We start from the raw sequence: 13,272 nt of genomic DNA on the forward strand, positions 1-13,272 counted from the left end.
TGGCAATCCAATGGACATGTCTGGGTTTGGCGATTGTCAGGAGAATGGTACTTGCCTGACTACATTGTGCCAAGTGGAAAGTTTGATGGAGGTGGGATTATGGTGTGCGGTTGTTTTTCAGGGGTTGGGCTTGGCCCCTTAGTTCAAGTGAAGGTAACTTTTAAAGGTGTCAGCATACCAAGACATTTTGGACCATTTCATGCTCCCAACTTTGTGGGAACAGTTTGAGGATGGCCCTGTCCTGTTCCAACATAACTGCGCACCAGTGCACAAAGCAAGGTCCATACAGACAGGGTTGAGCGAGTTTGGGGTGGAGGAACTTGACTGGCCTGCACAAAGTCCTGACCTCAACCCGACAAAACACCGAGCTAGGTCTTCTCGTCCAAAATCAGTGCCTGACTACACAAATGCGCTTCTGGAACAATGGTCAAACATTCCCATAGACACACTCCTAAACCTTGTGGACAGTCTTCCCAAAATACATAAAGCTGTTATGGCTGCAAAGGGTGGGCCAAGTCAACATTGAACCCTACGGACTAAGACTGGGATGCCATTAAAGTTCATGTGCGTGTAAAAGCAGGTGTCCCAATACTTTTGGTAAAATAGTGTATGTTCACATGTGGTTGCTCATGTTGTTCAATATATTACTGCCTTTTGTAAAGGTCCTACATGCTGATGTGGCTGGAAGACAACATAGATTTATAAAAGATTTGTGTAAAATGTATATATGCATGTATTTTCTTCTTTTAAATAATGCAACACATGTTTGGAAATGGTATAGTCCCTCTCCACTATATCAATAATTCTATTTATTTATAACTGATCTGCCCTAACCAAGACAACTTATTACATCATTCTTTGTACAGGTCTTTGACACATTCTAGCATATTGATCCAAACCTATCAACACTATATTATTACTCTGCTCTAAAGGGTTTAATTATGATTGATGTATTTACTAAGAATTCCTTTATAGACAACTCCTCTTCCAAGTAATAATCAATGTACACATATGATATGACTAAACATGGTCACAGGCCTCTCAAAAATTCTTTGGTCAATATTTCAATTTCTGCTGCTAACTCTCATAGAAACTGTGCAGAACATATAGAAAATGTCACCTTTTTTTAAAAGCTGTTTACATTTTTTAATCCCTGGTGGCTCAGATTTTTTTTATTCACATGCAATACTGTCCTAGGACATACAGAACACACAGTCTATAATATTTGAATAAAGTTGCATGTTTGTCTCTGTACTCACACATTTGTACGTTTTGAATTTGTATACACATTCTAGGGAATCTGGCAAACTTTTTAAATTAGAGTTGTCTTCTTTGATTACTTTCAGCATGTACATTATAAAGAAATATAATTATTTTAAGCAAACCTGTATTTGTATGAAGGACCACTTTAAAAAGACTTCTCTTTTAAGCAGAATTTGCATCTAAACAGACCAGTGGAATTTTCAGAAAATGGCTATCCTGTTTATAGTGTTACCATGACTACTAAGAGTCTTACACATTAAATAAAAATATCTCAGCATGTCATAGTTTTCAGTGATGGGGTAAGTATACAGTATACCTCCCACTGGTCACAAGGATCTTATAGTGAACTTGTAGGTACAGATAAAAGGCATTGGCTATTGCAGACATGTTTTAAAAGGTGCCTGTTCTGGAGCTGTCATTATTCTCTTTCATTAGTGAGTCACACACAGAGAACAAGTTTACAGGCCAAGTGTCCTGACATTTAAGCATGTCAAAGTGTTCCCATCATGCAGCACATCTTAATTAAACAGTCAGGTTATTTACCAATACTTTATAGTATGTATACAGTGGTTTAAAGTAGAATGGTGTTAATATGGCTGTAGGAAAAGCAAGAACTCAATTTTCATTTTGAAAAAAAAATTCTACTGAAAAAAAAATAATTGGTGATATCACACTTCAGTAAAACTATTTATTATGCATCAATAGAGTGCTGGCTTTTCTTACACCTTACTCATCACTGGTTTTATTCTTGTTCTAAGTAAAAATGTCTCACTAAGTAGCAAAGTAAGGATAGTGATGACTGTGACGATTGTGCGCAATAGAGACATGGACGCTATACGTGACAGCCATCTTGCTAGGTCTCAGCCATGTCATCTCTCTCCTGTCCTCCCTCCTCCCTTTTGAATGGAATGTATAGCTGTAAGTTGAACGGAGGTCAAAAGGATATCTTATCCTAAATAAAACACAGCTAGATAAAGCTCCAGGGCTGTAAACCGCTAATTCGTCTGGTGCAAGGGGTCTGCTTTGAAAACCACTTTCCTCTGCCCGATCGTAAAAGAATAACTCAGTCAGTCATGACCTGTTAGGCCATTAGGGTTAGAGGGTGCCATAAAACATACATTCCACATGAGACATTTTTCATACAATTCATAAAGTTTAGCAGGAACTGGGCACATTAATATTAGGTATATATTTAGATAGATCATTTTAATATGAGTCACACAAGACCTTACATGACTATATTGGCACCTAGGAGAAGAAGCAGTCTATTTCTTCCTGGGTGACAAGGGTATGCTGTGTTTAGTATCCCTGCATTTGAAATATAATTCTGAATATTAATCTGCCAGTTGTTAGGATGCTATCTATTGGAGGTTATTAATCTTAGTATGAGATTGGAAGGCGACTGGGACATAACCTTGGTTACAGCCTAGTACCCATCCAATTCTGAATATTAATCTGCCAGTTGTTAGGATGCTATCTATTGGAGGTTATTAATCTTAGTATGAGATTAGAAGGCGACTGGGACATAACCTTGGTTACAGCCTAGTACCCATCCCCAAACTGGATGATTGGTATTTGTTCTCAGGCGACACCCTTTAATATGATAGAAAAAGACTGACAGGCCTGGAGAAGACAGCTCTCGTTTAACATCAATCAGGAAACATCTAACAGACTTAAGAGCCAAGGCAACCTTTTTTGTTCAGACAATTGGACTCTGCTCAAACCAAGGACATTGCAAGTATTCTGCCTTCTGAACTCCTTTCTTTTATTTCTCTCTTGTTTTATTGTTCTCTTTATATCTTTATAACATCTTTTTTCTGTAAATATTTTAATTGCACCATTTTGACCTTTTTAGTAATAAATCCTATTTTGAAAAGTGTTGAAACTGTCTCTAAAGCTTTTAATGCCAACTAAAGAATCCCTGTCTCTTGAAGAGTGCTATTGTATGTAATAATCCTCTGAATATATCTGTCTGTGGTGACAGCTGAGAGTGGCATTGTTACGCCATATGAGAGCACGATGTAAGATCAGCTGGTCCTTCAGTCACGAGTTGGTGAGAAGGGCAGAGGTCGGGTGCCACGTTCCGTCAGAATGACTGCCCTAGAGTTTTCACTTTTACAAAAAAGTCAGCATTGGCAGCTTCTATCCAGTTTTTCTTCAAAGCAGAGTGGGCCAAAGACCATAAATATACTGTATCCATTATCTGACTTTGTATGTCGTTTAGTTTATACAGTGCTCAGCATACGTGAGTACACCCCTTTTGAAAAGTAAGATTTTAATCAATATCTCAATGAACACAAGAACATTTTCCAAACTGAGTTTTATAGAACATTTGTTTAGCTCATTACATGAAAGTAAGGTTAATAATATAACTTAGATTACAAAATCTTCAGTTTTACTCAAATTAGTTAATGCAAAAATGAATACGCCCCAAAACAAAAACTACTACGTCTGGTATTTTGTATGACCTCCATGATTTGTAAGGACATCTCCAAGTCTTCTAGGCATGGAATGAACAGGTTAGAGACATATTGCAACACCTGTCTTTTTCCATTCTTCAAGAATGACCTCTTTTAGAGGATGGATGCAGGATGGAGAATGATGCTCAACTTGTCTCTTCAGAATTCCCCATAGGTGTTTAATTGGGTTCACGTCAGGAGGCATACTTGACCACTGAATCACTTTCACACTGTTCTTCTTCAGAAATGCAACAGTAGTCTTAGACAGGGGCGGATTGACCATTTGGAAACTCGGGCCTGAGGGCCCGGGGTCAGTAGGGGGCCCCATGAGATGCCCCTGGTACCTTTTTCATAGGCTTTTTTGAGTTTGGGCAAGGACACAGGGGCCCCTGGATCCCCTATTGCCCGGGGACCCCATGAGTTGTCAGTCCGCCCGTGGTCCTAGATGTGTGTTTTGGATCATTATCATGTTGGAAAAGTGCAGGACGACCAAGGGCATGGAGTGATGATAGCATCTTGTCTTTCAATATACAGCAGTACATCTGTGAATTCATAATAACCTCAAATAAATGCAGCTCCCTGACGCCAGCAGCACCCATGCAGCCCCACTGCCACCACCATGTTTCACTGCAGGCACCATGAATTTTTCTTTGTACTCCTCAACTTTGCAACACCATACAGTTTTGAAACCATCCATTCCAAAAACAATTATCTTGGTCTCATCACTCCAAAGTACAGAGTCCCAATAGTCTTCTTTTTCAGCATGGGCCCTGGCAAATCACCGGGAACCTGCAAGTAATCACTGGGCTGGACCTGGTGATTGACAACCGCAGCCATGAATGGTAGCGAGGATAGGGCACGTGCGTACCTCACGCGCGCCCCCTACCCAGAAATGCAAAATCACATATATACATTATTTTGCACGCCCATGCTGCCCTCTAGCAGTATTTCTCCTATAGGGCAGCTGGGAAGCAGTTAAAGATAACTTTGATTTATCTTTTTAATAAGGTAAATAAACATTCTATAGTTCTTTACAAAACTAACTTCATTTAGAGTTGGCATCATGAATTTAGAAGATTACAATAATGCCACAGGACCCTAAAACTTTGGGCACTAAAATCTGTGGCTGTGTCCTTGATAACATCAAAGGCTGACCTGTCCTCTCATATTTTCCCACTGGCCAATCAGTCTGATAGGTATGCACTGGATAACTGTCAAAGTTTATAGATTATAGCACCCCAGGGGGTCCTTTGTTGGTTTTGTAGACCTCTGAATGCATGTACAGGCATTTCTAGGTCTCTAAGCTATAAAACTTACTAGGGTACATACATATATGTATGTGCATCCTGAATGCATACAGCGGATATAAAAAGACTTCACACCACTGTTAAAATGTTAGATTTCTGTGATGTAAAAAAATGAGACAAAAATAACTAATTTCAGAACTTTTTCCACCTTTAATGGAACCTATAAACTCAGTTGAACAACAAACTAAAATCTTTTAGGTGGAGGAAAGTAAAACTAAAAAGCTAAAATAATATGGTTGCATAAGTGTGCACATCTTTAAACTAATACTTTGTTGAAGCACCTTTTGATTTCATTACAGCAAAGCACTCTTGACTTGGTAATATTTGCCCATACTTCCTTGTAAAAGCACTCCAAATCTGTCAGATTGTGAGGGCATCTCCTGTGGACAGCTCTCTTCAGATCACCCCACAGATTTTCAATCGGATTCAGGTCTCGGCTCTGGCTGGGCCATTCCAAAACTTTAATCTTCTTCTGGTGAAGCAATTCCTTTATTGATTTGGATGTATGCATGTCGTTGTCATGCTGAAAAATGAAGTTCCTTCATGTTCAGCTTTCTAGCAGAAACCTGAAGGTTTTGTGCCAATATTGACTGCTTTTTAGAACTGTTCATAATTCCGTCTACCTTGACTAAGGCCCCACTCTCAGCTGAAGAAAAACAGCCCCAAAGCATGATGCTGCCACCATGATTCACTATGGGTATGGTGTTCTTTTGATGATATTCAGTGTTCTTTTTGTGCCAAACATATCTTTTTGGAATTATGGCCAAAAAGTTCAACCTTGGTTTCATCAGACCATAGCACATTTTCCCACATGCTTTTGGGAGAATTCAGATGTGTTTTTAGCTGGACTTGGATGTTTTTCATCGTAAGAAAAGGCTTCCATCTTGCCACTCTACCCCATAGCCCAGACATATGAAGAATACGGGAGATTGTTGTCACATGTACCACACAGCGAGTACTTGCAAGATATTCCTGCAGCTCTTTTAGTGTTGCTGCAGGCCTCTTGGCAGCCTCCAAGACCAGTTTTCTTCTTGTCTTTCATCAATTTTGGAGGGACGTCCAGTTCTTGATAATGTCACTGTTGCGGCATATTTTCTCCACTTGATTACTGTCTTCACTGTGTTCCATGGTATATCTAATGCCTTGGAAATTCTTTTGTACCCTTCTTCTGACTGATACCTTTTAACAATGCGATTCCTCTGATGCTTTAGAAGCTGTCTGTGGACCATGACTTTTGCTGTAGGAAGTGACTAAGAACATGTCAGGAAAGACCTACGAGAACAGCTGAACATTGTTTGGGGTTAATCAGAGGCACTTTAAATGATGGCAGGTGTGTACTGACTCCTATTTAACATGATTTTGAATGTGATTACTTCATTCTGAACATAGCTTCATCCCCAGTTACAAGAGGGTGTGCAAACTTATGCAGCCACATTATTTTAGCTTTTTATGTTTATTCCCCCCTAAAAGATTTCAGTTTGTTTTTCATTTGAGTTGTACAGTTTATAGGTCACATTAAAGGTGGAAGATGTTCTGAAATTTTTTATCTCATCTTTGTCTCATTTTTTTACATCACAGAAATCTGATATTTTAACAGGGGTGTGTAGACTTTTTATATCCACTGCATTTGTATATTTATTTATTACAGATACTTATATAGCTCCATCAAATTATGCAGCGCTTTACATATATATATATATATTCTACATTTACATCAGTCGCTAACCCTAAAGCTTACAATCTAAGGTCCTTAACTCACATTCATATACTAGGGCCAATTTAGACAGGAGCCAATTAACGTACCAGCATATCTTTGGAGTGTGAGAGGAAAGTAGAGTACCCAGAGGAAACCCACGCAAAGGAGAACATGCAAACTCAAGGCAGGTGGTGCCATGGTTGGGATTTGAACCACCGACCCTAGTGCTGCCCAGCAGAAGTGCTAACCATTTAGCCACTGTGCTGCCCGATATATATATATATATGTACTGTATGTATGTCTGTGTGTGGACAGGGGGGGGGGGGTATTTTATTTTTAATTCAATAAATGTTTTTACTGTATATTTCATTTTTACATGTATCCTCCTGAAGGTATGTGCATGCATTTCTAGGTGAATACAGTATTCAAGAGTTGGCCAAAAAAACATGTAAAGAAAGAAAAACCTCAATGAAACGTGTAAATTTTGTATTTTGGGGCAGCTCCTCACTTTTAATATACTGCCTCTGGCATAGGATCCACTGTGCCATAATTAAAATATGGCCCTAACAATAGGGTAAAATACATTTAAATAACCTAATTAAAATAAATAACTAGGTCAATTGTTCCTATATTTAATCTACCCATTTGAGCATTTCATCTGTTTCCCAAAACATAATGACATTTTCCTCTAGTTGCATTTCATCATCTCAACATGTTAGAATATAGTTATTAACAACCATAGGCCCAAGTGTCCCAAATCATAGCATAGAACCACAGGAAGGAGAAATACTTTGTGATTCCATTCACATCTATTATTTCATTAAACTTGATTCTGGCACCTTTCCCAATCTACTACATTACATTACAAAGGGAATTTCTGACTCATATCAAGCTCAATTTTACAGTACATAAATTGATCTAGAAGTCACATTGTGTGACTATATGGGACTGGAAGTATGTATTAAGAGACATGTATCTTCTTTTTGATAAGGGTATACGTCACAGTGCTCTTCCAGTTGATTAACCCTTCTGCTGCAGAAAATGAATGGGGATTGCTCTTACTGAATAATACATTAGATAATGACAGTGAAAGATGATTCTCACTATTTTTGCACAACATTGAACTTTGTGCCTGTGAACCTTTAATTTTTATTTAGTAACATACAGTAAGTAAGTGGAAATAATACCAAAATCTATTATGTGCTGTTCCAATATGATTTTATTCAGAGGAAGGCAAAAATTAAATAAATATATTATGGAACAAAATAGCTGTCAATTAGTCCTCACAATGTAAAATGAAATACTTTGTGCAGTCTGATTAACTCCCATGATCAATTACACCACTAATGAATTCGACTTATTATAGCTGGAGAAGCCATTTTTTGCAGAAAAGACATCCAACCTACATTTATTTTGCTTAATATTATCAGTTCCCTTGTAAGAAACTGTAATATATGATCCCTTTTGCAGGGGAAAACCTCTTTGGTTGATAGGGACAAAATGTTTTTTTCTTTCATGTAAGTAGATTTCCCCCTTGTCAGCTGCATTACTAGAAGTGAAAAGCAAACTGTAAATGTATTTGCGTTTATGCTTATTTTGTTTTTAGAGAACCAGATTATTCTGCATTGGTATATAGAATGCAGAGATCAATTAAGTCAGTCCTTGCTCCTGAAGGAGCTAACAACCCAATGTCCTTTGCTCAGTCATACAGGCACAAACACCAGTGCCTATTTGATTAAAAGTTCTAAGGACTTGCTTGATTACCTCATCAAAACAGTGAGTGTTGATGAGGGAATCCTTCCGCCAGTGCATTTGTGTTCTGCAGACAGGGAGCCTTAACTGCCAGCAGAACACAATGATCACTGCTAGCAGCTATAGCCACCAGCAGTGATTGCATTCAAAAAAATCCAACAGGATGGCTGTACTGAAGTTGATTAATAGATTGACATTAATACAACCAGCCTGCCCATAGATGGATTGAATCTTGGCTGGTCCCTGCTGAAGCTGCCGAGATGCAATCCATCTATGGCCAGTTTAAATGTGGAGAAAAGTCAGGTAGCAGAGTGAAAGTTCAAATAGCTTAATAAATATAGTGAACTATGTTCACACTAAGTAGCCAATAATGCTTAGGAAATGTAAAGGCAATAGGATTTTATCTTGCAACTTGGTAATCTGAAGTGAACAGAGCTCCACTGTATTCACTAAGAAAGTGAAAAGTGACTTGGCTAAGTGAACATTTTCTAACCCTTTAGTAAATAAGGCCATTTTTCCTGGATGAGAACATTTCAGGCAATTCAAGTATCAAGCAAAAATATTACAATATTTAATTTAGCATTATCAGTGTTTTTTAAAGTTGAACTGTAAACACTTCACCCCCCCACCTCAAAAATTATTCACTAGGTTTATTTAAAATAATCCAATGCTTAATAATTAAAATGCTTAAAATTCTCACTTAAACCCATGGTCACATAACACTCTGAGTCCTGTGTCTTCGATCTTCTTATTTGCAGGGTCCTCCTTCAGTTGTTCCTAACTGGTTTATATGGAAAATTCTGTTTGGCTGTCCAGCAGAAGGGTTTGCCTTAGGATGCCATAGCCATATATAGATGAAACTAGGAAGAGACAATTGGTTTTTAGGCATAAACTTTATTGTTCAGTCACCATTATTGACTCACAGAAGCAGTGTCAACCAAGGGACAAGTATGGTGGACATAGATAATTATTGTAAAGGCTTCAAAGAGTATTGTTTTTATTTAAAACTAGTAAATAAGTGAGAGGGGGTAGGAGAAGAGAACGGGAAGGAAACTGTCACGTGTTAAGATGGGCTTTAATAATGTAAAAAACAACTCTAAAAATGATAGCAGTCTTTCAGCTATATTATTCAACCATCAGATAGTGATCTTTCTATAGGTGCATAGCTATAAAACTAGAACCAAGGGGCAGGTTTGTTACAGGGACATATTTATACAGTGATGTCACCCTGTATTTCATACCCAAGTAAGAATACCAAGCATAAACTGCCACTAGAATACATAGAAAATTAGGGCACAAAATATTTCTGATAACCACCTCTGTTTCTAATACATTTTCACAGTGTTTAGCCTGTACAATTTTTTGGGTTACAGGATCAGTAACAATATTTCTTCCTTCTATAGAATACAGGATGTCTTAGATTTATTAAAAGTAAGTTAAAACTAATTTTACTATGCCTGCAGGGTTTCCAACCACAATATAGTTTTACAGCAACTTAAAATAGATTATGCATTGACATGCCAGTCATTCTCATAACATATTTCTGAAAAGTAAAAAAATTCAAGAGATAACCACTGATTACCCATGATCTTGCCATAGAAACACATTTAATAAAAGCTTTGCACTATAAAATATAGTTAATAGAAAAAGTTGGTATAATGTGAGAAAATGGAAAATATATTTTACACTCCAATTTTATGATTTATGCCACAGTGACTAAAAGGCTGGAAGATAAACTTAATTTGAAAAAGAAAATCTTCCTTTAAAACTTAAATAGTACTTTAAAATGCTTCCAATTTCTAGCCATATTAAACTGATTCCAGCAGCAGAACATGAAACATTTCACTCATAGTTTAAAAAGTAATCTTGTTTATGACATTACAAATATCATTTTTTATTAGATCCCCTTATATGTATTGATTGTGTTCCATTGGCCTTCAACACCTACTGTGTATAGTAGAGCATGTTCTTTCTTCCTATGTTATATGGTATCTTTTATGTTGCTGCAATTAGGCTTACAGAAAAGCCAGACGGGATATAGAAATCATAAAGTACTATAATTGAAGAACACACAGCTTTTATTCCCCTGAAATTCACCATTAAAACAATTTTCACTAAATGTCCAAATAGCATTCATTAAAAAGGAAAACTGCAAAATAAAAGTACACTATACAGAAAGTTAAACTCTAGTTTTGTTGGGAAAAAAATAATTTCTCCAACTCAGCTGTAAACTTTATGAGATTTTTAAATATATTACACATCTTTAACTAGTTACATTAGTTGGATAATCATTTGTACCTTGCCAGCATATTCTAAGAGCAAGTTCTAAATGTTGATGAGTGAACTGGGCAAAAATTTATATCTCTAGACATTCACTGAACACATGAAATAAATCAACATAGCTCCTGAACCCCATGAAAGTCTATGGGGAATGATTTTTCTTCAATGTCAGTTTGCATATTTTTGGTATAAAAGGGCATTAGTAGCTGGGTTCTGCCATGGGGGACATGCACCAATGTAAAAAAGAAAAAAACACAGTTCAGTGGGGAATGGGTCTTTTAATAAGGCCTTTGCTGCCAGAGACTCTTTTGCTTTTTTGAGCACGTTTAAAAATAATTTTAGACCTGAATATTATACAAACAACCTAGGATATTATATATATTTTCTGAAAGGAAAGACCCTGGATAATTTTATTTTTTATATCATACACTGTTAGCTTAACAGTTTATCAAGTGCAAAATTTCAGTAAAAATACACTACAGTTAAAGTCTAAGTCCAGTTTTCATTGAACTTTAAATAGTTTGTTTGGACCAAGATGGCCCAGATGATTTCTTTCCTTCACTAATACATGTGCCAAATGAGAGCACTGTATAAACTGTATGTAGCATTATCTACAGATAGTATACAACACTGTGTTACAGCAGGTACTTCCCATCCTGTTTCCGGGAACAAAATTGAGTCAGGCTGTGAGCTGCTCAGCTATACATAGGAATCTTTGTTTTTTCACTATTCGAACACAGGGCTGTATACTGTATGTAGTTGATGCTACATACAGTTTATACAGCTCTGACAGGGGGCGCATGTGTTAGTGAGGGAAACAGTTTGGATGAGCTTGAGCCAAACAAACTATCTGAAGTTAAATGACTTGGAGTTAAGTTTTAATGTTAGGGAACACACATGCAATAGATTACCCAATTTTGCGTAAAATATAAAAGATGAAATTGCAGCAAGTAGATACCCAACATGTTAATCCTTAAAAAATTGTGTGCACCTGTGAAAAAGCACAAACTTTTATACCCTACATTTTGCATAGATAGATAGCCCCTACAGGTCAGCAATTTACCATAAACATGAAATATGCTTACATAAAGTGCTGTAAAAAAAGGATTTGTCACTTCCTGAGTTTTCTTTTTATTTGTCACACTTAAATGATTCAGATCATCAAACAATTGTTAATATTACACAAAGATAACCCGAGTAAATCAAAATGTAGTTTTAAATTATGATTTTATTTATTAAGGAATAAAAGCTGTCCAAACCTGCTTGGCCCTATGTGAAAAAGTAATCAACACACATACACAAACAAACACGCTTTTTGGAAAGCTGAGTTAAATTTCACTTGCCACACCCAGGCCTTTTTAACAGCACTGTAACTATGTATGTGGGATTGACAGGCTCAAACATTTTTGGGGGAGTTTTTAGTGCTTGGGTGAATATTTCCTTAAGTGTTTTTCACTAAAAATGTTTTAATCACATAGGGCACTAAAAGTTCCTTATGTGATACAGTTTTGTCCCCTCTGTGATCCATTTGCGTGCTCCAGTAGCTTCTTGCCCATCTGGAGAAAGTGATAGCCAAACCCGGATGTTATGTAATACACTTTGCTTCCCAGTTCTTACTAGGGAGGAGAAATTTGCAAACAGATAATGTACTTTGGGTGTATGTACAGTCACCCGATCACTTCCATCTGACAGCCAACAGTCAGCTTGCCAGATTTGCACACTCTTCTACAGCAGACAGTAGTGTGCGTAAAAGTCCCTGCTGCTGCCAATATATGACAAACATCAATAGAAGTGAAAGGATATGCTTTGGAGATACATTAAACATGCATTTAAAGTGGTATACCTGTAGAGTGTACTCCAGGAAAAACAACAAAGATAAAAAATATTGTTGCTACAGTTCCCATTCCTGGCCTGCTTCTGTCTGTAACAAAGAGGTAGAGGGATCCCGAGTAATGTCAGTGATGGTCATATTTATATTGACCAATGATATCAGCATCTCTGGCAAATTTGTTGACCTTCAGCTGTTGGATGGGGAGCTGTCATTTGCAGAATCTGGAGGGAGAGGATTGTTGGCTCAGGTCATCACAATTGTGTCAGTAAGCTGCTCTTCATTGTGACTGATAATAGATCTACATCACTGGACAAAGTGATTGGCATTGGATTTACATCACGGGACATGAGTTTTTCTTTTTTTTGGAAAATACTTTTCCAGTGGCTTGCATGTTTTATTTACTATTTACTTTTTTTGTGAAGGAGTAACAAGGGGTGGTATGTACTCCATACTCATTCAAGTGGAGGGGGAGAATATCCAGGGAGCTCACTGGCAAGGTACCTTGGCCACAGGTTGATGAGGACACATCCCCACACCCCTGGCCTGGTGGATTTGGGGTTCTAGATGGCATTTAGAATCTAGAACCACCCTTTAAAATAATGGGGCCCCTAGATCACATAATTGCTGCATTTTGTTGGCTGCATATCCATGATGCAAATCTCCCATTTCACCACATCCCAATGG

This window comes from Staurois parvus, unplaced genomic scaffold (genome assembly GCF_062004578.1).
Source record: "Staurois parvus isolate SC_StPar_1 unplaced genomic scaffold, SC_StPar_1.0 ptg000157l, whole genome shotgun sequence".
Classification (NCBI taxonomy): domain Eukaryota; kingdom Metazoa; phylum Chordata; class Amphibia; order Anura; family Ranidae; genus Staurois; species Staurois parvus.